At 44.0% G+C, this 25230-nt stretch overlaps 3 non-coding genes across 3 annotated transcripts; 2 read left to right on the top strand and 1 right to left on the bottom strand.

Moving 5' to 3' along the window:
- Positions 1-11141: 11141 nt before the first annotated feature.
- On the top strand, positions 11142-11213 carry TRNAE-UUC (transfer RNA glutamic acid (anticodon UUC)). Its single transcript has one exon. It is a non-coding gene; the product is annotated as a tRNA-Glu (tRNA).
- A 787-nt stretch (positions 11214-12000) lies between these two features.
- TRNAE-UUC (transfer RNA glutamic acid (anticodon UUC)) lies at positions 12001-12072 on the bottom strand. The gene has a single exon. It is a non-coding gene; the product is annotated as a tRNA-Glu (tRNA).
- A 12616-nt stretch (positions 12073-24688) lies between these two features.
- On the top strand, positions 24689-24761 carry TRNAV-CAC (transfer RNA valine (anticodon CAC)). The gene has a single exon. It is a non-coding gene; the product is annotated as a tRNA-Val (tRNA).
- Positions 24762-25230: the final 469 nt, after the last annotated feature.

The following is a 25230-nucleotide window of genomic DNA, read 5'->3' as shown; positions in this document are numbered from 1 at the left end:
GCTGGGGCCGCCGGTGGGGGCGGGGGCTGGGGCTGGGGCCGGGGCTGGGGGTGCGGGCGGGATGGGGCAGGGGTCTCCCTGGACCGGTCGGGCCACCTGCCGAGACCTGTGGTCCCTGGCTTCGCCCCTCGCGCCAGCCAAGGCGCCGGCAGCTTTCCCGCCGCCGCCTGCCGGGTCCTGGCCCCGCTGCGTGTCCCGGGGGCCCGGCGATTGGGCGCCAGGGGCGTCTGGGTCTCGCGCGGGCGCGGGAGCCGAGGGCCCGGCCGCGGCGCCCGAGAGGCGGAGATGGGCCAGTGACCCTCGAGCCGTCCGTCCGTCGGGCTAGCGAGACCAGCCCGCCGCGGAGGACACAGAGCAGGGAGCTACAGGAGGCCGTTCCGGAAAACGCCACGGGCAAGCAGGTGGGGAGGGGCTGGGGGCGGAGGGGTGGCGGGGGTGGGGTGGGGCGACGCTTGGCCAGCGTTTTCTTCCAGTGGCCTCAGCGACGCTCCGCGTCCTATGGCCAAGTGGCCAGGGCGTTCCCCGGAACTCTTGCCTCCCCCGCGCCCCTCCCCACACCGAGATGGGACTTTGGACGGCGTTCCCCTTCCCGCCTCGGCGTCCACCCACGCCATCCCTCTCTCCAGCCCCGCATCCATCTTCTCCTGCGGGTGCTCCCCAAAGGAGATGGCAGCTCTCCTGCTGCTTGACGCCAAGACGGCCGGGCCGCTGTCAGCCAGTTGAGTTTAGTATCTGTTCACGAATTGGTTCCCCAAAGTACATAGCAGATCTCAGTTCTCTTCTTCCCAAATCTCTGCACCCCCGTGGTATCTGCATTATATTTAAGGTCCTTGAATAAATGCTCCACCTTCTTGTCTTGCCTTAACCTTTGTTTGCCTTTCTCATCGATGCCTATCCTTTGTAGACCTCTTTCCCGAACATGTGTTCCCCTTTTTCACTCTTTTCACTCTAGTTGATATCTTTTCTCTAACGCCATCCTCACATTCCAGGAAATGCCCTCTTCCATTGTTGCGGAGTTCCTTTAAGTTCAGCTCCCAGCTCCTGTCAGCTCTCTTAATATTTTCCTGGGCTATTACCCCTCTATTTATGTGAGAATGTTGGTGTTCAAGTCAATACCCCTTTTAGGTTCTGTAGCTACCTGGCCTTCCCCTTTCTTATAGGAGTTGATCATCAGATCTTGTAAGAAAATTTACGGAAAAAAAGATGCATCTCGGCTCTGTGGAGTCAGACTTTCTGCGGTGGCTCCTGTACCTTTAGCAAACCTCGACTATGGAACAGTGTAGGTTGTTTTTCTGAGCTTAAGTAAGTGTAACATATGGTCTGAATTTCTCTAGTTATGTCCTTCTGAATGCGAGATCTACCAATGGAAATGTCAGAAGGTTAGGTAAAATGGCCCAGGCTCTACAGAACTTTGAAAAGTTAACTGCTTTTAAAATTCCAAAGATTCTGGGGAGATTACATTTATTACTAAAACTAATTTTCTTGTTTCGAAGTAACTTGCAGGTCAGTTTCAGGGTTTCATGTAAAAAATTCTAGTTGTACTCATAAATTAGTGATTCTCTATGAAGAGCCATGGCTCATTAGTGATATTTTTGAATTACTCCTTGTGTGGTGGGATGGGGAGCTGGTGGGGGAGCGTTCCACCTACTCCTTCTCTCAGGTGCCCAGATGATGTTTTGCCTCTCCATGGGATATTTAGTGCTTCTTGAGAATCATATTCAGGTAGAGCTTCAGAGCTCACTTCCATATCGAAGTTAGTCTTTGAATAAATGCTCAGCATATGGGTTTAAAATTCATAGAGAGATGATGAAACTGGGCTTCAAAGGAATTCACTGAAGTAAGGACACCAGCCTGACTTCCCAAGCAGGGGTGTTATTTTAAATCAGTGTTGAGCTATTTCCCCACTACTCACCGGCCCCTGCTCCATTCGCTCAAGCTACTCTCATTTCTCTCAGCTTGTGAATTTGGTTTTACTCGCGTCTAGGTCTCAACTTTGGGAGAAAAAGGCATTTGTTTCCTGCTGTCGCTAAGGAATTGGGAAGAAAGGAAGCCAGGACCTTAGTGTCAGTTTGTGGGAATGGTTTCCTGTCGTGGCTTTTAGAATCACACAACTCAGACCTACTTGCAGTCTCAGGGTGAAGAGGCTGGAATCCAGGCAGGGGAATAACAGTGTTTCATTAAAGATCTATAAATATGATCTGCAAGAAGCTAAGTACTGATGTGGTCTCTGTGGTGCAATCAGTTAGCGCATTTGGCTGTTAACTGAAAGGTTGGTGGTTCAGTCCCACTCAGGGGCACTTGAAATCTTGAGTCACCATCACCAAAGAGCCTTCTCTTGACCATAGCCTGCCTTTTTCCTGATCCTTCCTTCCTCTTAGATATCGAAGTTCTAATTCTAATCCAAAGGTCTATGAATTACTTGTCCAGGAGGAGATGCTTCCAAGCTTCTCTTATCCTACATGCTCAGGAGTCATCTATGGCCAAACTAGAGGTTCCTGTACTTCTTTTCCCTCCAGAAGAGAATCCTTTGAGTGCTGTTTTGCTACAGAATCTCACAGCCAGAAGTTCTTTGCAAGTGGGCGCTGCTACTACAGAAAACAGCTAAGGCTCTTTCCCACTCAGTTAATTCTTGCAGCAGATGCCAAACAGCTGGAGAAACCCAATGACCTCTGGCCAATTTTAAAGGGCAGCCCAGTATTTCACGCATTAATGTGCTCTAATTTATCCAGCTATTCTCCTATAGCTGGACACGCCTCTTATACATACGGCTGCAGTGAAGGTCCTAAAGAAATAACCCTTTATGTGCTTTCCCATTGGCCCTAACTCTTCTCATTTCATATTACACTCTATTTGGGTGATTTCACCACTCTTGTGTCTGCAGTTATACAGACAACTGTCAAATTTGTGTCTCCAGTACTTCTCTGAGTTCTAAATCCATCCAGGCATCCACTTACTTGCTCCACACGACCCCTTGGCTCTCGGGGTCATCATCTCCCAAACTGAGTCCATCTTCTCCCCACGCCCTAAGCAGCAGTCTTTTCCAATGTCCCCTCTCTCAATAAATGGTGGTAACATCCCTTTAGGGAAACAAGACAGACAGGAAGGGGACTTCCTTGAAGTCCCCTTAGCCAGCAAATCCATTAGTCATCAAGCCCTTCCCATTTTAACTTCTCTGGCTTCCCTTCCTGTTAGCCCACTGTCAACTCCCTGGGGAGTGGACCCATGTCACCTTGAGAAGTTCTGATGTAGTATAAGAAATGTGTTGCCAGGACTCCAGTCTGTGTTTGTCCTCACACCAGGAACTCCAGTGAGCTGGCCTTTCCCCTCAGCCAAAGCCGACTTTTCATCCTCTCAGGTGTCCTTCGTAGCTCAGAAGTCAGGACAGGAAGACCATGGAGAGGAAATTCTCTTTTGACTAAAGCAAACTTTCTTATAATTGGCTGGTCTTCCTGAAGGCTTTTAGAAAAACACAAAATCCTGGCTTGTCCCTAGTCTCTGAATATGTACCTATTATTCATCTATTTGTTCATGCACGCATGCATTCATTCATTCATCAAACATTATGTTGACAACTGTTATGTGCCAGGTACTCTGCAAGGAGCTGCAAATAAAATGATGAGCAAGACAACAGATACAGTTACCGTGGTTATTCAGCTCATAACCTCCTTCCTGGAATTCCTGACAACAAGAATAGTGTGAACTGAGTCTGATCCTTGGGGAACTTCCAGGACAAACAGGGTACCATGGTCCCTAATTCTTCCTCCTGTTCTTCCATTTACAAAGCTATGGAGGCTACAAGGCTGTGCTATGCAATCACCCATACTGGCTGAAGGAAACTGGCTTTTGGAATCAGCCACATCTGTTGTGCTTCCAGGTTCTCAGGCCCAGGATGGCGAGGCAGAGACCTTGGCTGCAGAGGATCGAGATCTGCCCCAAGTGCTGGAGCTGGGACCTGGAGGTTAACGCAGGGTGCACTCTAGGGTTTGGCTGCAAATAATTCAAGAGGAGCTGTCAGCCCCTGGCCTCTACCTGATCTTCACAGTGTAGGGGGTTAGGCTTTCTGCTGTTAGGTTAAAGCTTGATGGGTCACAGCCCACTCAGAGACTGCTGTCCTTTGGTTCACAAAATATCCTTCCTTTGCCCCAGAACTTCACGTTCTCCACCTCTTCATAAGCTACTCGTCTCATTTCTGAGTTGTTACTGGCATAGATGAGGCTCCTTGGGTAGTTTCTTCTTGGTCAAAAGTCTTGAGTAAAAGGATGAGTTATCTGGCCCCCATATATCCAACATACAGTATCGAGACAGGCATGGGTTAACTGCTATCAACATTCCTGTTCAAAAGGGGGAAATTGGAGACAGACAGCAATCACTGGTCCATAGCAATTCTGACATCCAGTCAGGTACCTATTGCCAGGTCCTTAAGGCCAGTACTACTCACTGGGAATGATTCTCTGTGTCCCTCCCTTCCATCTCCTGAGTCATTCTATCTTTTCCATAAGAATAGCCAGTGTTTGCAGCTGAGCATTTTCTTAGCCTGCTTCCTGTCCGTAGAAGTTTGGAGGGCCAAAGGCTTCTTTGAATTTTGTACTGTCTCTGTCCCTTTCAGTTCAAGCTGATACACTTCCTTTGAAAGCTTGGACAGTTTCTTACATATCAATATATATTCCCCTTATTAGACAAAAGTCACATTCACAAATCTCTTTGAGATAAGCCCGTTTCTACTTTGGGCTCCTAGTGAGGTTGCTGGGGGGGGTCAATGACCTTAAGATTCTTAAGAGCCTCATTAACAGGAAAGATCTTTAAGGTATGCCCTTAAGACTGATAGAATGCCTTCTTTCTATCTGAAAGAGTCTATGATGCATGACTTCAACCCACCAGAGGTCTTAATAAACATTTCCAAAGGTATAGCCTTAGCTTCATCTTTCCCCTGTGACCGTGTTTTGCTGACACTGCCCGGATTTGACTTTTGTGTGGAAGCCTTCTCTTTCTTTGAGAAGCACTTACTAGATGGAAACTGCCCCAAGCCTTTACATTTCCTCCAAATTCCAATTGATAACTGAGCTGTTAGTTCTTTTGTTCATCTCTCTTTTCTAGTGTTTTGTCATAGGCAGTGTAGGGGAAGAAAAAATTCTTATTCCTTATACCCTCTTGGGTTCTCCAGCTGCGGCCCTGTAAAATTAGACTGACAAAAGATATATTAACAAGAGAAAACAGTTTATTAACACATGCAGGACACATCACGCAGGGGAAAACGCATGATGAGAAACTCAAAGGGGTAGTTAGAACTTGGGTTTATATAGCATTGTAGGGGAGGAAGATAGATCTACCCTCTGGGTTCTTCTGGCTGGGCTAATGAATTAAATTGACATGAGACAGAGTAACAGGAGAAAATCAAACAAAGCTTTATAACATGTATACAGGGAAGACACTCAGGAAAACTGAGCAACTCGCCAAAATGGCAGAGGCTCTCCTCTTAAATACCATCTTCAGCTAAAGACATAGGAGGATGTTGAGGATGGGAAGAGTCAGTTATGGGAGATTACCAGAAAAGCACAGTAAACTAGAGTAAGGTTATTATACAGATTTAAGTCCTTGCCTTCCGCATTGATAAGAGTTTCTAGAGAGAAGGTCTTCCCCTCTTCTTCCTGGTACAGAGAGGGAGACACCTTTCCAGATGGAGATTTCCTTTACAAATGTAAATATCTCTTACAAAGGGTAAATTCTGCTTTCTAGAGCTTCTCTCAAGTCTGCAGTTTTTAAAAGTAACCAGCCCAAAATAATCCTCATTCCAAAGAGACACATTTTGGGGTGGCCAATTCTGATCCCCCACAGCATCTTAAGTAAAGAGAAATAAATTGCTTCATTTAGTCACAAGACAAAGGAAAAGAGTTTTAGACTTTCAAGGGCAGCAAACTGTAGGAAGGTAAATATATGGGAGAAGTAATGGAGTAAGGCTTGTGCAGGTCCATCTCGACGCTGACTTTCTGTCTTCTTCGTGGCTATAAATCTTCCCTGGCAGAGCAGATGGATCGTAGTCCTCACTTTCCAGCAGTTTCTGCTTTTAGTCAGATAAAGAAGCTCTGGGAAGGCTTCTTTCTGCATCTGGTGATTCTCACTTGCCTCCAGCTCAAAATCATCCTTATGCCCAAGTGGCATATTTTGGGGTGGCATATTCTGGTCCCCTACAGCAACTCGAAGAATACAAGCAGTTCCTTTGGTACTCTGCATGGAAAATTACTTGGCTAGATCACTGAATTCGTTAGGTACAGTTCCTATTTTCACAGCGCTACACACAACAATGCTGATGTGCTTTCTAACACTACAAAACAAAGGTCCTTCTTCATCTGGATTCAATAATATATTCTTGACTTTGCTTTAAGCCATTGCTATCAGCCATCAGGCTTCGGATGCCAGCCAGTCCCCAAAACAGCACCACATGTTTTAGGTATTGTTATGGTAACATCCCACTTCCAGGCACCAAATTCGGTTTTGATTATCTATTGCTGCATATAAAAACCACCCGAATGTAGTAGCATAAAAACAATGTTAATTGTATTATGCTCATGGACTCTGTGAGTCAGGATTCAAATATAATTTCTACCAACCATTCAAGAAACAGAGCTTCTATTTTACACAAAATCTCTGGGAGACTAGAAAAAAGGCAGTACTTCCCACCCCACTGTAGGCAGTGAAGATAACCTGGCTGAAAGCCACTCAAGCCCCGGAAGAAGGAGAAAAAATACAGGCATAGTAGTTGCCTCTGGGGGAAATGAGGGGAAGGATTTGGTGAGAATAATAGAGAGGGTTTCAAAGGCACTGGTAATCTTATATTCTATATTAGCATCCAGGAAACATTTGTGTTTTTTTTTTAATTATTCTTTATACTGTGTATTTATGTTACTTATAGATTTACGTTTATAATAGATTTCATTTCGTTTAAGTTTAGTGAATCAGGAGAGTTGATGGGGATGAGTACAGTGATTTCCTCACTTTTCATTGCCAACTGTCAATATGTGTATTTTAAATACAATAAAAAAAGAAAGGGCCTGCCCAGGTGGCATAGTGGTTAAGTTCATGCACTCCGCTTTGGTGGCCCGGGTATGCAGGTTTGCATCCCAGGCACAAATTTAGCACCACTCATCAAGCCACACTGTGGCAGAATCCCACATAAAGTAGAGGAAGATTGGCATAGAGGTTAGCTCGGCAACAATCTTCCTCAAGCAAAAAGTGGAAGATTGGCAACAGATGGTTCAGGGCCAATCTTCCTCACCAAAAGAAAACAAAACAAAACAAAAACTGAATGAAATTAAAATTTACCATCATTACTATAGTGAATCAAATTGTGTCCCCCAAAACGATTTATATTCAAGTGTTAACTGGCAGTACCTGCAAATGTGACCTTATTTGGAAATAGCGTCTTTACAGATATATCCAGGTTAAGGTGAGATCATACTGGGTTAGAGTGAACCCTCAACCCAATGACTACTGTCCTTATAAGAAGAGGAGAGAGCATACAGAGACACAGGGAAGAAGACCTTGTGAAGACAAAGACAGAGCTTGGCATGTTCCAGCTATTAGCCAAGGATGCCAGGGGTTGCAGGGAAGTCAGGAAGAGGCAAGGAAAGATTTAAAAAACAACAATTGAAAATGAAAAGTGGGGCCTGGCCCTGTGGCCGAGTGGTTAAGTTCGTGCTCTCCATTATGGCGGCCCAGGGTTTCGCTGGTTCGGATCCTGGGCGCGGACATGGCACTGCTCATCAGGCCACATTGAGGTGGCCTCCCACGTACTACAACTAGAAGGACCCACAACTAAAATATACAACTATATACTGGGGGGATTTGGGGAGAAAAAAGCAGAAAGAGAAAAAAAGAAAAAAAGAAGATTGGCAACAGTTGTTAGCTCAGGTGCCAATCTTTAAAAAAAACAACCAGAAAATGAAAAGTGTTGGCAGGGATGTGGAGCAATTGGAGTCAGCGTGCATTGCTGGTGGGAAGGTAAGTGATCCAGCAATTCCACTACTAGGTATACCCAAAAGAATTAAAAGCAGGTACTCAAACAAATACTTGTACATGAATGTCCATAGCAGCACTATGCATAACAGCCAAAAGGTGGAGACAACCCAAATGTCCATCAACAGACGAACAGAGAAACGAAATGTAGTGTATCCATACAATGGAATATTATTCAGCCATAGAGAGGAATGAAGTACTGGTACATGCTACAACATGAATGAACTCCAAAAATATGCTAAGTGAAACAAGCCAGACACAAAATGTCACATATTGTGTGATTCCATTTATTTGAAATATCTAGAGTAGGTAAGTCCCTAGAAACAGCAGACTCGCAGCTTCAAGGGCTGGGAAGAGGGCCAATTGAGGAGTAATTGCTTGACGGATATACGGTTTTATTGGGGGATGTTTCAGAGCTAGAAGGGATGGTGGTTGCACTACCTTGTGAATGTATGAAACACCACTGAATTGTTCACTTTAAAATGGTTAATTTTATGTTATATGAATTTCACTTAAAAAAACAACAACTCAGCATGATCCCTGAAGTCCAGTGGTCGGCAGGTTTGACTGTGAATCAACATATTGGTGGTTCAAGCACAGGCGAGGTGGGTTTTTAGCCTACTCTTCCCCAGACCTGCCATTTCTCTGCCAGAAGGGGCTTTTTCTCTCTTAATTCATCTTATATAACAGATGAAAACGTCTTTGCACTATATCCAGATAGGGCAGAAGCATAAGTGCTCTGAAAAAAGAGCTGTCCCAAACTAAAGGCCGGCCAAGGCAGTTTTCTCTTCTGTGTGCTTAGTATAAGGTGTCACCATCTGTGATGGTTAATGTTATGTGTCAACTTGACAGGGCCGTGGGGTGCCCAGATGTTTGCTCAGACCTTCTTCTGAGTGTTTCTGTGAGGATGTTTTTGAATGAGATTAGCATTTAAATCAGCAGTCTGAGTAAAGCAGATAGCCCTCCCTAGTGTGGGTGGACCTCATCCAATCAGTTGGAGGCCTGAGTAGAACAAAAATCCTGCCCTCCCCCTAGGAAGAGGGGAACTCCTCCTGCCCAACTGCCATTGACCTGGGACATTGGGTTTTTCCCTCCTTCAGACTTGGACTGCAACACCAGCTCTTCCTGGGTCTTGAGTCTGCCGGCCTTGGCCTTCGCCCTTGAACTACACTAGCAGCTCTCCTGGTTCTCAGGTCTTCAGACTCCAATGGAACTAAATCATCAGCCCTCCTGGGTCTCCAGCTTGCCAACTCATCCTGCAGATCTTGAGATGCCGTAATCACATGAGCCAATTCTTTATAGTAAATCTCTCTCTCTTTTCTTTCTCTATATAGCTATAGATGTGGACATAGATATAGATATAGGTACAGATACAGGTATAGATCTCCTATTGATTCTGTTTCTCTGGCGAACCCTGCCTACTACACCATTCATCCAGTCCAACATCCAAGAAACTTTATAGTCCCCTTCTCCTCCCTCTTCTCATTAACTCCTAGCAGGAAATCTGAAGATTCCTCAAGTTAAAGGAAGCAGAAACAGTTTTACCAATTTTTTTTTAAAGATTGGCACCTGAGCTAACAACTGTTGCTGATCTTTTTTTTTTTTTTTCCTGCTTTTTTCTCCCCAAATCCCCCCGGTATATAGTTGTATATTTTAGTTGTGGGTCCTTCTAGTTGTGGCATGTGGGACACCGCCTCACCATGGCCTGATGACTGGTGCCATGTCCGCGCCCAGGATCTGAACCGGTGAAACCCTGGGCCGCTGAAGCAGAGCACGCGAACTTAACCACTCGGCCACGGGGCTGGCCCCCTCAATTTTTTTTTAATTGGAAACATGCTACTGAGTACAATTTTAAGGAGAAAATGCATCCCTGTTAGTCCACTACCTTTAAACCATATGGGGGCTGCTTGCGCTGCGGAGGTGATAGCACTACTCCACGAACTTGGCAGTGTCCTCACTAGACGGGGAGCCTCAGAGGTTAAAGCAGAAAGGACTCAGTGCTTCATAGACATGGTGGGTAGGAAAGGCTTCTTTCCAAGGGTGCTGTGATTCACTGGGGGTGGGGCCTGGGGAGGGTTTCCTGGTTGGAGGAGTGAAGAAATGACTCAGTTTGAGAGAGGGTGACCTTGGATCCAAGTGGTTGAGGTGAGGGGGTGACGGCTGGATACATGGACAGGCCTGGAAGGTCAGAGAAGTAGGGAAGAGTACAAATAGAGGCCCACATACTATATGTCTAAATATTTTAAACTTATAAGTTAAGCTAATAAACAGTAAAATAAGGTGACATCTTTCCTCCTACCTTCGTAAAAATACTTCCTTAAGGACCCATGGGGCCAGATTTGCCCTTCGAACAGACGCATCACCGTTCTGTGCCTGAGCATGGTGGTGCAGGCAGAACCCTGTCCTTTAGCCCCAGCTCCTTCCTGCACTGAGAGGGGTCTTGTGCAGGTGTATGGACACCTCACCCCCCACCAGCAAGCTCTGTCCAAACCCCTGCAAACGTCCTTCTTTTGGCCACTTGCTGATCCTTGCCTGCACAATCTGGAGACGTAATCCACCTCAGCAGTACTGATGGGGAAGAGGCCTAATCAGACTTCAGGCATTTGTGAAGGCCATTCCCAGGTCTCAAATAACAGAGCATGGCCCAGGAGAGGGGTGCAGCTCCAGGTGAGCATGTCCCCTTGGTCCTGAATGTTCCTCCCTCTGTACTAGGGAGGGGCGTATTCAGAGGAGATCAGGAATAGGATCCCTTTTGGGGGGTGGGAGAGCAAAAGAGGGACGTGTTTTCCTCAGTCAACCATGGGGAAACCATAGACGTGAGAGAGGCACAGAGATTTTAGCAATGAAGAAGGGAAAAAAGAAAGAAATGTGAGAAATCCTTGTGGTGAGTGACAAACATGTCGTAGGAAAAATTGTTCTCTTCCCCGGTTTGACTTGTGACAATCTTTCTTCCAATTTTTCTGCCACTAAAGTCTCCTTTCACCCTCTGACCCAGGTGGCAGTCACCGCACCCAGCACCACATATACCACTTCAAAACATTCTTCAGACGTCCCTAAATGTCTGTAACAGGTGTCTGAATCATTCCTAAGGTCTTTTTCTAGAAGATGCTGCAAACCTCTACAGGCGTTTCTCCCTGGTGGTCTAGTGGTTAGGATTCGGCGCTTTCACCGCCGCGGCCCGGGTTCGATTCCCGGTCAGGGAATTTAATCTTTCTTTTCTGCATACCGACATTCTATTATTGTTGCGGCTCGGAACGCCTCGATTTTAACCAAGACTTGCTTGCGCACAATCTTCAAGACCAGCAAGTGATCGTATGGCTCCTCTTGTCCCCAGGGCCATCCTACGGCATCCTCAGGTTAAGACGATGGCACGGGAATTCCGCATGCCTCTCAAACTTCTCCCAGGTGACCTGAAGTCAGTTTTGAGAACCACGGGACCAGGTCGCTGAAGGTCTGTTGTCATATAACTTGCTATTTTAATAAGATCATTCTTGATCTATTTTCGTAGTTCCGGTCTTACACGGAAAGTTACCTAATTACCATATAGAAACGTGTTCTCATTTTCACAAAAGACCAAATGGCAGTGGTAAAATTACCTCGGCTGTCTACGTCTCTGGAATGTAACTGCTCAAAGGGTTTCAATGAACTCGGGGAAAAATTACACCCATTACTAAAACTGTGCCTATGCCAATCAAACCTTAATGGATTTAGAAGTCATTTTATATAACTCGTTTCATGTAGAAATTACCTTTATTATTTTTTAAAACCCCACATAAATCAGTAATTTCTAATACAATGAGGCAGAGGCAAGTGAGTTTGAATCTGCATACAGGAATTTTTCATTCTTCACAGGCACCTTGTTTCCTCGGTACAGATATACCCCAAGATGGGATGACATGCGGGGTGCGCGCAAGGGAGCCTCGGTTAGCATGGAGGCATTTGGAGCCGCAGCAACAACAGAATGTCGGTATGCAAAAAAACAAAGCTAACTTCCCTGACCGGGAATCGAACCCGGGCCGCGGCGGTGAAAGCGCCGAATCCTAGCCACTAGACCACCAGGGAAAGATGCATAGGTACGTGCCGCAGCATCTTCTAGAAAAAGATCCTGAGAATGATTCACGCACATATTAGAAACTTTTAGGGAGGTCTGAAAAGTGTCCTTGAAATTTTAAATAATTTGTTCTTTGAACATGAGTTTTGTAACTGAAATCCGATAGAATGGCGCCTACGCATGAGCAGAGAAGATAGCAGCAATATTCTTGTCTGCCTTTCTTGTTGCCCATTTGTGTATAGCATTCGCTATGCTTGATGAACACAGAATTCCAGGTGGACCCACTATGCAGTGGGAGTTCAGAGGCTCAAAGCAAGTATAAGATAAGCACGTTGCCTCTATGACTGAATAAGTTGACCTGACAGCGCCAAAGGCCACACTCTCCCTTCACAGAAGAACTTGGTTCAAATGCAAAAAGGAGGCAATGGCATTCTAAGAAAAATGAACGACCAAGGAATCCTGTCATGTCCTTTCTTATGTTACTTCCCTGTATTTGCCAACCACTTATGCTGAAAACGATGACATGAAAGGAAAGAGAAAGACTGGACAACCCATAGTTCCTTTTCCTTCCTGTCCTTCCTTCCTTGTCGACAAGCTGAAGGTAGAGAATGTTGATAGAATGTGTGTATCAAGAAGTAAAATGAACACAGTTGAGCTACTTCTGTGCATCATTTCCACTGTTCTGATAAGGACAAAAATTCATGTGCGTGTAGATGCCACGAAATATGGATTCTGCGATTTCAGTGATTCTGCATGTGAGTTAAACGCTTTTATATTTGCATTGTCAAACAAAAACACATCTAGACTTAGATAAGGAGGGACTTTTCGAAAAGACTGTTGCAATAGGAAGAATGCTCCAATCTCAGAAGCCTACAAATCTCTCGAAATCACACAGAAAAAAAGTGTTTCTTTCATAGGGACAGGTAAGCAGAGCTTAGCAGAAACTTTTAAGGGGAAGCTGAGGAAGGAAGAGAGAGTGAACAGACAGCATAGAGGTTCAGGGCAGTTTCCCAGGAAATGTGTCTCCCTTTGGTCAACTGATTCCCAGGATGAGCTGGTAAAAGGGACATGTTCTGCATTTTAGCGCTTGCTTAATTCTCCTGGGCAAGCCAAAATTCAACAGCCTGTGGGGAGGAGAGAAGCCAGACTAAAGTTAGGTCAGAACAAAGCAGAGGATAAGAAACGGGCTATAGTGAGCACTTGGTCAACATTTAAAACTGGCATCGCACAATATAAAGATAACGGGTAGGGGCTGCCCCGTGGCCAAGTGGTTAAGTTTGCATGCTCTGCTTTGTCGGCCCAGGGTTTCGCTGGTTGGAATCCTGGGCGCGCACAAGGCACTACTCATCAGGCCATGGTGAGGCGGTGTCCCACATGCCACAACTAGAAGGACCCACAACTAAAAATACACAACTATGTATCGGGGGGTTGGGGGGAGAAAAAAGAAAAGTAAAGTCTTTAAAAAAAAAAAGATAACGGATAAAATCCATGGTAATTATTTAAATTCTTAATTTTTCATGACTTTAAATAGCAAATAAAAAAACACCATGACAAGTCGAGAGAGCGACCATGGAAGAAAGGAAAAAGCTTTACATTTCACTACCTTTAACAGCACTTTTTTCTTGCTGCTTTCTGAACAAGGGGCTCCCATTTTCATTTTGCGCTGAGCCCCACAAGCGATGTACCTGATCCTGGTACCGGAAGGTAGGATTAGTTTCCTGGTATACATTTACATTTTAGTAGTTAAGGCTTCTTTCTCAAACTTCCCGGCTGGAGTTTGAGTCTTGGTTTTGTTATCCATTTTTCTTCCCACTACTGAGCTCCCAATGCTGTGCCACCATTTCCCATTGTTCTAGGGCTCAAGCAGCCAAAGGACCTGAGAAAACCCAGGCTGCACCGCCCATCCAGGCATTCAGCTGGGCCCTATGCCCACCTGATTGCTTTTCTGCTTTGCCTATCAGATAGAGGTAGACAGCTTCTTCCCAGACCGTTCTTTTTGGTGGCCTCACTCCCCCTCCTTCAGACCTCAGCTCAGCAGGGCAGGCATCTCGCCAGCGCAAGTGGTTGGATTGTCCTGAGCCACTGCTTCTGCAACGCCAAACCTCGCCTCTACTCCGCCTGCTCCCACTGCTACCCTGTGAGGCAGCCTCACACCTCCCAGGCCACTGCAGCACCATCTTCATCCCTGGGGGGAAGAAGGGGCTGTCTGTGACCACCTACCACGGCATGGAAGGATGCCGGTGGGTTGGGGTGGGTGTGGAGAGTCGACAATATTTCTGGCATTTCCACCATGTGACACTGTTGTGCTGGTCTCACTCTCTCCCGCTGGAAAGGGATTGGACACTGGGTGGTTGCCAGGGAGCGAACGAGACAAGAGCAATCAATGCCTTGTAGCTAGTTGGACCCAAGGTAGAACCACACAGTTGAAGAAGATAAACGCCCTTGATGAGAGCCCCTCTCCTTCCTCATTAGTATTGTGGTGACTGTTCCTGTCTGTCATGGGAGATTAGGGTTTGATTCTCCAGCCATTTAACATCACTTTTGTTTATTTGTTTTATTTCCTAGTTTACAAGTAAAATTAACCAGTTAGTTACCATATAGAAATACGTTCCTATTTTACAAGAAATCCAAATGGATGAAGTTTGACATCTCTGATTTTTGCAAGCCCAGTAAATGTATCGAGTGGCTCTAGACTTCCTTTTGAGACACCTTAAACACCTGGCGACAGCCACCAGTGGAAAGACCAAAAAAGTAAAATTACTGGGCTGCCTAGAACTCTAATTTTAACTACTTTTAGGATTTCAAAATGGGAGGAAGTTTCATAATTACTGATACTGTACCTATATGATAACACAACTATTCCAGATTTAGAAGATTTCTGAAATACTATTGTGCGTGCTTCAGCATGAAAATTAATTTTAAAAAGTATAAATCAATGATTATCAACAGAGGGTGGGGGTCTTTTGGAATTACTTGAAAGATATTTTCAACCTTCACAAGCTCCCTACTTCTCAGGTGCTGTCAACCTAGCAGCTGGGTGTCTGGCCCCGCCCTTAGTTTCCCTTGAGAATTACGGCTAGAGAGATCAGGAGCTCACTGCTATTCTTAATTTACACCTTTTGGTAAACAATCAGCATTTTTATTTTTAAAATGTGTTTCAGAAAGAAGTGATGAAACTGGCCCACAGAAGAGGTTGCTGAGATGTGTGGTCATCAGGCTAAGGGGCTCTGGGATGGGCATTCCCCCACCCCAACCCCTGGCCGTCCCCTTCCTCAGTCCAAGGGAAGGGTCTCCCCTTCAACCAGCTCAGAGTTCAGCTTAGTTCTTGACTCGGGTCTCATCTCCGGGGGTAAAGGCCATCACCTTGGCTGGAGCAGGGATCTGGGAGAGAAGCCCAGGGTACAGGGAGGTGGTGGCGATGATTTCAGGTTCAGGCTTTTGGAATCACCCACATCTGTGGTGCTTCCAGGCTGTGGATCACAGTGCTGGGTCCTTGGCCGTGGTGAGTTCCAGTGCTGGAGCTAGGGCCTGGCAGGACTGAGGACGAAGTAAAGCTCTACCTCTCAGAAGTGACGGCCTCGACAAGACTTACCCTCGAAGCTGTGCTGCTGAGGACACGTGGCACAGGGGTTGCACGGTCAGCTTTTAATGCAATGTGCGGTGATGCAGATCCTGTCCCTGGACAACCTTTTTTTGAGGCGACTATCCTGCTACCCTCTACGTTTCGGTTTGCCTTCACTGGTTCTCTAACTTTCTGAGTCTTTGTTTTGGTCAAGTGTGTAAATATCAGGATGCTTCCTACTCTCCCCTGCAGGCCCCTTCTCCTCCCCTCCCTCAATGAAAAGTGACAGTCAGGGCTGGCGTCTGCCTGGCTTAATGTGAATGCTGAGACTTGTAAAATCATCATGGCCAGTCCCATTGTGCCAAGTGTCTGAAAGACCCTGTATAGGTACTGTGATAAGAAATAGATATTTCGGTGAGTCATCCCAGGCTCCTGACCACAGCTCTTAAAATCTTGTAATTTCCTAAGGGATAAATGTGCTAGGAGCATCTTTTGTTCTAATAATTGGTCTTTGGCCCAGTTCTTCTCACAGAAATCCCTTGGAACTTCCTGGATGATAGGACTGTCTTATGTTCTAACGAAGCAAGTCTTGGTGGGCTCTGGGATAGCTTCAGGATGGAGGCTGGTCCTGAGAAACCCCAAGCTATGATTAGAAGCTTGGAACTTTCAGCCCCACCGCCCATCCTCTGGATAGGGACTGGAGACTGAGTTAATAATCGATCGTGGATGAAGCCTATTGGATGAAACCTCCTGAAAATCCCTGAACTAGGTGGTTCAGAGAGCTTTTGGGTTGGTGAACACACGGAGGTGCTGGGAGGGTGGTATGCATGGAGAGGGCATGGAACCTCTTCCCACATACCTTGCCCTATGCGCTTCTTCCATCTCGCTCTTCTGGAACTGTATTCTTTTATAATAAACTGATAATCCAGTAAGCAAACTGTTTTCCTGAGTGAGTCATTCTAGCAAGTTATCAAACCAGAGAAGGGGTCATGGGAACCTCAGATTCACAGCCATTTGATTAGAAGCACAGGTGACAACCTGGACTTGCCAAAGGTATCTGAAGTAGGGGTGGGAGCAATCTTGTGGGACTGAGCCCTTAACCTGTGGGGTCTGCACTAACCCCAAGTAGATAGTGTCAGAATTGAATTGAATTGTAGGACACCCAGCTGGTGTCAGAGAACTGGTCTGTGTGTGGAAAAAAACCCACACATCTCTGTCTGAAGTGTTCAGTGTGTACAGGAATAGAGCTTTCCAGATAAGATACTCTTATCCCGGCAGCTCAGAAACCATCCTTGCATATTTTAGAAATTGGTTACCAACTTGCATAACATATTGCCTTATTTTCTGGGTTATTTCAATTTCCCATTCTGTGCACTTGCCATCCTGGATTAACTGATTAAATGGTTACAGAAAAGATGTTTCACTTCAGTTAGAGTCAAACGAAAATAATCTACAAACAGATATCATTTCCAACTCGTTTCAGCCCTTCGTGTCTGTGAAAGATTAAGTTATCAAAACAAACAAATAAAAAACACAAATGTTGAGGGCTGGCCCCATGGTCGAGTGGTTAAGTTCGCGCGCTCCGCTGCAGGCGGCCCAGTGTTTCTTTAGTTCGAATCCTGGGTGCGGACATGGCACTGCTCGTCAGACCACGCTGAGGCAGCGTCCCACATGCCACAACTAGAAGGATACACAACTATGTACCGGGGGGCTTTGGGGAGAAAAAGGAAAAAATAAAAAAATCTTTAAAAAAAAAAAACACAAAGGTTGCATGTATTTGGGTTTTTGAGAAAATAAACCATCATCAATTTTATTTCTGTTGTAGTTGAAAGAAAATCTTAAATCATTCATATAGCAATACTAAAGTTAATCAACCTTTTAAATGGCTTGAATAAAATTTCCCTGTTAAGAAAAGCTTACAGTAAAGCCTTTAACATCATCTGATACAATTGTTTCAAACATCTCCGTCTTGCAGGGGGTGCTACATGTTCTGACATGTAGCAGACAGTGGCTTGAAGGGTCATGGGCACACGGAAGATTCTGTGGCTTCACACAAGTGGAGTCAGAGGCCACGATAAGAAGTAAGGGATGATGAGAGCCAACCAAGAGTAGGAAAAGCCTAAAGGCCCCTTCATTTCAATTTAATTTGGAGTTTTCAGTTACATCTTCCTACTCCTTGTTCAGCAATGTATACAGTACCATGGCCCACAGACCCTACCTCTGTCTTTAGCAGCTTGGCTTCTGATGACTTAACCCATATCTTGCCATTTGTAGATAAGGAGTAATAATATTTATTTAATCCTTTGGTCACTTCCTGTCTTCTTGTAATTGGTATATTCTCATCAAATTGTAAGCCATCAAATTGTAACCCTGATTGTAAGCAAACATGTCGGGAAATTTGTTTTGAAACCTACACTTGGTTGTTTTTTCTCCTACTTCAGGTTCCTTTTCCCTATGAGCCATAGACTCTTTCTCCCGGTTTGGCAACGTAGGCTGGGCCACTTTTAACTCTTCACCTGGTGTTTGTTTTTACCTTTTTTTTTTTAAATGGATGATAAATTTGCATACTTCAAAAGGTACTGTGAACATTCTTCACATTCCTATCTTCTGCCACCCAGTTCTGTCCAGGGGCAGTGAACTTATCAATTTCTTGTGTATCCTTCCAGAAATGTTTCATGGTTTTACACCTAGTGTCTGTAATTGTACTCCCCATTTACACAAATAGTGCCATACTACATATATTTTTCTATACTTTGCCTTTTTTTTATTTGCAGGGAAAGATTCGTCCTGAGCTAACATCTCTTGCCAATCTTCCTCTTTTTTTTTTCTCCCCAAAGCCCCAGTGCATGGTTGTATATCCTAGTTGTAAGTCCTTCTAGTTCTTCTGTGTGAGTCGCTGGCAACTGACAGATGACTGGTGTGGCTCTGAGATGGAGAAATGAACCTGGGCCACTGAAGCGATGTGAGTGCCAAAGTTAACCACTAGACCATTAGGGCTGGCTCTACACTTTGTGTTTTTCATTTAAATGATCTTTTTTATTTCTTTTTGTGGCTGTATAATATTCCACTGCATAGGTATTCATAATTTATTTCACCAATCCTTTATTAATAGACATTCAGGTTGTTTCCAATCTTTTGCTCTTACGAATGATGCTGCTATGGATAATCTTGTACGTGTATCATTTTGAAAATGTGCACACATGCCTGGAGAAAAAATTCATAGAAGAGGATTTGCTGAGTCAAAAGATATGTGCATTTGTAATTTTAAAGAAATCTTATTTTATTCAATTTATTTATTTTTAGGAAATTGCCTTTTATTTTATTACTTTTTCTTTTTATTGAGATTTAAAGTGCACTAATATTAAACTTACAGCTTGACGAGTTTTTACATATGCATACACCTTTGTAATCACTACTCAAATCAAGATATAGAACATTTCCAGCATCCTAGATGGTTCTCTCCTTCTCCTTCTCGAACTATATCCCCACCAGAGGGAGCCACTATTCTGACTTTTATCACAATCAGTTAGTTCTTAAACTTCATATAAATGAAAGCACACAGTAAGTTCTCTTTTGTGTCTAGCTTCTTTCACTCACATAATGCTTATTAATACATCCATATTATTGCAAATATAAGTAGATAGTTACTTTTATTGCTGTGAGTATTCCATTATATAAATGCATCACAATTTATTTATTCACTCTCTTGGTAATGAACATTTGGATGTTTTTCCCCGTTTTTAATATTGTCACACCAGTTTTCTTTTGATTAGTAGTTGCATAGTACATTACTTTCCATCATTTTACTTTCAACCAATTTGTGTCTATTAACAATACTTAAGGTGTACTGTATGTATTGTAAACAACACATAGTTGGGTCTTGGGTTTGGTTTTATTTTTGATTCAGTCTGACAATTTTCGTTTTTAAATTGGAGGATATAGTCTATTTACATTTAATGTGATTACTCATATAGTTAAGTTTAAATCTTATATCTTGCTATTTGTTTCCTATTTACTCCATATGTTCTTTATTTCTCTATTACTACTTTCCAGTTTTGTGTTAATTATATGTTTTGTTATTCAATTTTATCTCCTTTATTAGCTTGCTAGTTATATCTTTTTTTGTATTATTCTCTTAGTAGTTACCCTAGAGATTACAATAGGCATCGTTGACTTCTTACTCTAATTTAATTAGTATATTTACCACTTCATAAACAATGCAAGAGTCTTTCAACTGCTCAATTCTATTTACCTCTCCTGCCATGTATGCTGTCGTTGTCATATATTTTACTTCATTTTAGGTTATAAACCCCACAAGACATGGTTATCATTGTCACTTAAAACTGGCAATATTCTTCATATTCACTCAGGTATTTACCCTTGCCAGTGCTCTTCATTTTGTCTTATGCATACATGTTTCTCTGTGGAGTCATTTTCGTTCAGCCTGAAAAACTCCCTTCTGTCTGCTGGAAACATATTGTGCAGCTTTTGTTTGTCTGAAAAATGTCTTTATTTTGTTTTCATATTAAGGATATTTTTGCTGATTATATAATTCTAGGATGACAGGTGTTTCTTCTATTTTTCAGCATTTTAGACATACCATTACATGTCTTCTGGTTTCTGTTGGAAAATCAGACATCATTTTTATGTTGCCCTTTTGAAAGTGATATCGTTTTTTCTCTATCTACTTTTTTTTTTAAGATTTTATTTTTCCTTTTTCTTCCCAAAGCACCCCAGTACATAGCTGTGTATTTTTAGTTGTGGGTCCTTCTAGTTGTGGCATGTGGGACACCGCCTCACCATGGCTTGATGAGCGGTGCCATGTCTGTGCCCAGGATGTGAACCAACGAAACCCTGGGCCACCGAAGCTGAACATGTGAACTTAACTGCTGCACCACCAGGCCGGCCCCTCGCTGAACTTTGTTATAGTTACCCACTCTTTGGTCCAGTCCATAGCATCACCCTGCACTGGGCACATAAGTGCTCCATAAATATTAGTTGTGTGAGTGGTTAAATGAAAAAACAAATGTCACAGATTGAGTATGTAAATACAGTGGCATTACTATAGTTTGAATGTTTATGTCCCCACCCAAAATTCATATGTTGAAATCTCAACCCCCAAAGATGATGGTATTAGGAGGTGGGGACTTGGGAAGTGCTTTGATCATGGAGGTGGTGCCCTCATGAATGGGATGAGTGCCTTATAAAAGAGGCTCCAGAGAGATCCCTAGTCCCTTCCACCAGGTGAGGATGCAGCGAGAAGGCACTGGCTGTGAGCCATGAAGAGCGCCTTCACCAGAATTCGACCATGCTGGCACCTTGATCTTGGACTTCCCATCTTCTAGAACTGTGAGCAATAAATTTTTCCTGTTTCTAAGCCCCCCACCCTCTGGCATTTTGTCACAGCAGCCTCAGTGGACTAAGACAAGCAGCAAGGAAGTTTCACATGAAGACAGTAGATTGGATACATGTATCTAACTTCACTCCCTCTTCAAACCTTAATAAAACAACAGTAGGAGATTTTTAAAACACGTCAACCACAAAGATGGTTGTTTACAAGTTCCCCAGTCTGTGGTATTACGTTACAGCAGCCCCAGCGGACTAAGACAGGAGGTTAGTGTCGCTGCTGAGAATCGCACCGCAGCTCTGATTTCCATTTCTTTGTATGTAACCAATTTTTTCTCTATAGAAGCTAGTGAGTTTGAACATTACTTCATATGCTTATTGGTCACCTATTCTCTTCCAAAAAATACTTATTTTTCTTGAGTTGTCTTTGTCTTACAGATTTGTGGGAGCACTTTTGATAGTATGTTGTGAATCTTTTCATCTGAGTCAGTCCTCTGCCTTTTGCCTTAAAGTGCATTGGATACTTTCACTTTTTCTTCTCTTGTCACCCTCAGCTGCACAAAATCGAGTTAATCATCTCCCTCACTTTATTGCACACTATAGTCACCGATCGGGTAAGATTCCTCTTCTATTATAATTTTTTCATTTTTTCTCTTCATTTCTCATCCACACACAACCATTCCATTCCCTCAAAATGCACCAGTGTGGTGTATTTATTATGTCTATTTAAATACATTTGAATTCTGGAAATATATATAGTATTACTGTTTGTGTATGTGAGAGCATGCGTTTATTTTACAAAATGCAATATTATGTATTTACAAAAATGGGTTTGTGCTATAAATTTTGTGCTGTTTCTTACTCCTTTTTCACTGTGTTTTTGTGAATACAGTATATTTTGTATTCTATCCATGTTGCATAAGTAAACCAAGCATAAGTACATCTAGGCATTAGTGATGGACATCTGGATTGCCTTCAGTTCTCACTATCACTCACAGTCCTGTCATGAACATCCTGATACATGTCTCTTTATCGACCTAGACCTAAGTGCTCTGTGGTCTGTAGCTAGAAGGATTGCTGAGTCATAGGGTGACTTCCAGGATGCTTTCCAGTATGCTGTACCTGTTTGAACTCTACCAGCAGGACATGAGTATTCTCATTTCTCTGTATTTTACCCAAGACGACTTAACTAACTTCCTAATGTTTCCCAAAGATGTAAAGTGGTATCTCACTTTACAAATGTTCACTCACAAATGTTTTATTTGCATTTCTCTGATTACTAATAAGGTTCACCATCTCTGCATATTTTTAGCCACCTAGCTTTCCCTTTCTGTGAATTGACTAATCACATTCTTTGCTCATTTTTTCTATTGGGTTTCCTGTTGGCTTTTTGTTATTAGTGTTTCTAGTTTCAGAAGCTCTTCACATGTCAGTTATATTTCAGTAAAAAGAAAAAGAAGTTTCTTCTACATTCTAGAATCTAGATATTAATCCCTTGATCATTTTAGATGTTGTATCTTACTTACATTTTAGATGTTGTATTTAGATGTTGTATGTTACTGTTAACTTTGTTCCATCTTAAGCAAGTCAAATTTTCTTAGCAAATCTTTACACATTTTAAAACATCTTTAATACTTCTCTCTTAGGGGCCAGCCCCATGGTGGGGTGGTTAAGTTCCAGCACTCCGCTGCCGCAGCCCAGGGTTTCACCAGTTCGGATCCTGGGCGTGGACATGGTACCGCTCCTCAGGCCACGTTGAGGAGGCATCCCACATGCCACAACTGGAAGGACCTGCAACTAAGATATACAACTATGTACTGGGGGGATTTGGGGGAGATAAAGCAGAAAAAAAAAAAAAGATTGGCAACAGTTGGTAGCTCAGATACCAATCTTTAAAAAAAAAAAATCTTCCCTCTTAGCAGTATTATAAAAACAAATTGAATGCGCGAGAGTGTGAAAGCACTAAAAAGAAAATCTCAGTTCTTCTGTGTAGGGAAAACCCCAGTTCTTCCCCACTGTGTGCTTCCTTCCCCGTGAGTCTCCTTCACTTCTCACACAGCACTTCTGGTCACCAAATGTGTCTTAAAGACTGATCAAAGGGCCGGGGCCAGGTGATAGAGTGGAATGATTATTAACAGCTGCTGGGGTTTTAGTAATGTGCCAGTATCTTTTGACTTGTTTGTCATTTTGCTGTAAGGAGTCCATGACCAGAGACCAGGGAGAGGGCTGTGAGAGAGAGAAAATATAAAATGTATATATTGGTCTCTACCTGCACCCTCCACCTCCACCCCAGTTCCTGGCACAGAGCTCCTGAAACCCTTGTAATTTCCTGAGTGATAAGAACCCTAGAAGCATCTCTTGTTCTAATACTTGTCTTTGACCCCGTCCCTGACACAGGCTCCTAAAATCCTTGTAAATTCCTAAGTGTTGAGAGCACCAAGAGCGTCCTTTTTCTATTGAGGTGACTCTGGATGGGCTCCTGGCTGGCTCCTGGACGGGGCTGGTCACCAGAAAGACTAAGCTAAGATTACAAGCTTCAAATGTTCCGCCCTACTCCCTCATCCTCCAGAGAGGGGAGAGGGGCTGGAAATGGACTTAATGATCAATCAAGCCTACACGATGAAGCCTCCATAGAAGCCCAAAAGTATGAGGTTCAGAGAGCTTCCAGGTTGGAGACAATATCCACGCTGGGAGAGTGACACACCCCAACTCCACAAGGACAGAAGCTTCTGTGCTTGAGACCCTCCCAGACCTTAATCTGTGTACGTCTTCATCTGACTGTTCAACTGTATCCTTTATCCTTTAAGAAACTAATAAACGTCAGTGTTTCCCTGAGTTCTGTGAGCTGCTCTAGCAACTTAAGGGAACCTGAGAAGAGGATGGTTGGTCCCCTCAATCTGTAGCCCTGGTGGGTCAGAAAGGGGGGTGTGGGGCATGTGGCACCAGACGGGACAGGACGTGACACAGACGGGAGGGCAGTCTTGTAGGACTGAGCCCTTAACCTGTGGGATCTGACGCTGTCTCTGAGTACATAGTGCCAGAATTGAGTTAAATTGTAGGACACCCGCCTGGTGTCACAGACAGAGAATTGCTTGGCGTGGGGAAAATCCTCCACACATTTGGTGACCAGAAGTGAAGTGTTTGTGTGTGACTAATAAAGCAGACTCACAGGAAAGAAAGACACAGGAAGGGAAAAAGTGAGTTTTTCCTTTTACAAGTGCCTTCTAAATCAAGTGCTGGGCAAACGGAAGGTGTATTTTTATTGTTTCAAATATGAGCCGGTTTCCTTTATCTTGACCAAGTCGGTCACCGAGGTCTGTTCCTACCTGTAGTTACTGCACCATTTTTCTCCAGTCCCGGGACAGGGGGCGCGCGCTAACTGCCAGCGGCTGGCCTGACCCCAGCCAGGCGTTCCTGCGGGCCCTGGAAGATGGGGAAAACTGCACGCCGAGGGTTGCGGAAGCCTGGAGCGCTGGCCCTCAGACTCGGGCTTTCAATAGCAACGACACTGCCTGGAGCCCCGCTAGTGCCAGGAGTTTCCTGAGCAGGCACCACTGAGATCGCCGCGTGCTGATGGCCGAGGTGCCGGGCGAGCAGCCCGGGCCCTGAGGGCTACCTCCAGGCGCGAGGGTGAGGCGGTGCTGCGGCTGGCCGCCCGAGTCCTCTTCCGGGAGCTGCTATGCTTCAAGACCGGCTTTCAAGGATCTTTCCAGCAGCTGGTTTCCGTAGTGTAGTGGTTATCACGTTCGCCTCACACGCGAAAGGTCCCCGGTTCGAAACCGGGCGGAAACATCGTGCTTCGGCGTTTCGCTTTTCTTCCCCCACCCCCAGGTTTCTTCGAATCCTATAGAAGTTGGGAAGGGGATAGACATGTTATCTTAATTGTGGTAGAGTTGCATTATGATTTTCATCGGTCCTTGGTGCTTTCCCCTTCGTGGGCCCCTCCTTCATAAAATATATTTTCTGAATATTAAAAATCTTTAAAAATATATTAATACGAAAATACAGCTGCATTGGTATAAAGATAAGTGTATTAATATCATATAAAAATTTTTCTTTGATATAAAAGTTTATTACCTTTGAATTTAAAACAATTTTTTAAGAATTAAAGCATTTTGAATTTAAAATAAAACATTTTTGTGGGTATATGCCTACTGTGCCTAATGGGTAAATTGGCTCTAGATTGTGAGGATGATTTCTCAGGTCTATACATGCGTCAAAACTTAACAACTTGTACATTTTAAATATGTCCAATTTATTG

This window comes from Equus caballus, chromosome 5 (assembly GCF_041296265.1).
Source record: "Equus caballus isolate H_3958 breed thoroughbred chromosome 5, TB-T2T, whole genome shotgun sequence".
Lineage (NCBI taxonomy): Eukaryota > Metazoa > Chordata > Mammalia > Perissodactyla > Equidae > Equus > Equus caballus.
The sequence above is the reverse complement of the archived record's forward strand: the minus strand, read 5'-3'. Positions and strand labels throughout refer to the sequence as shown.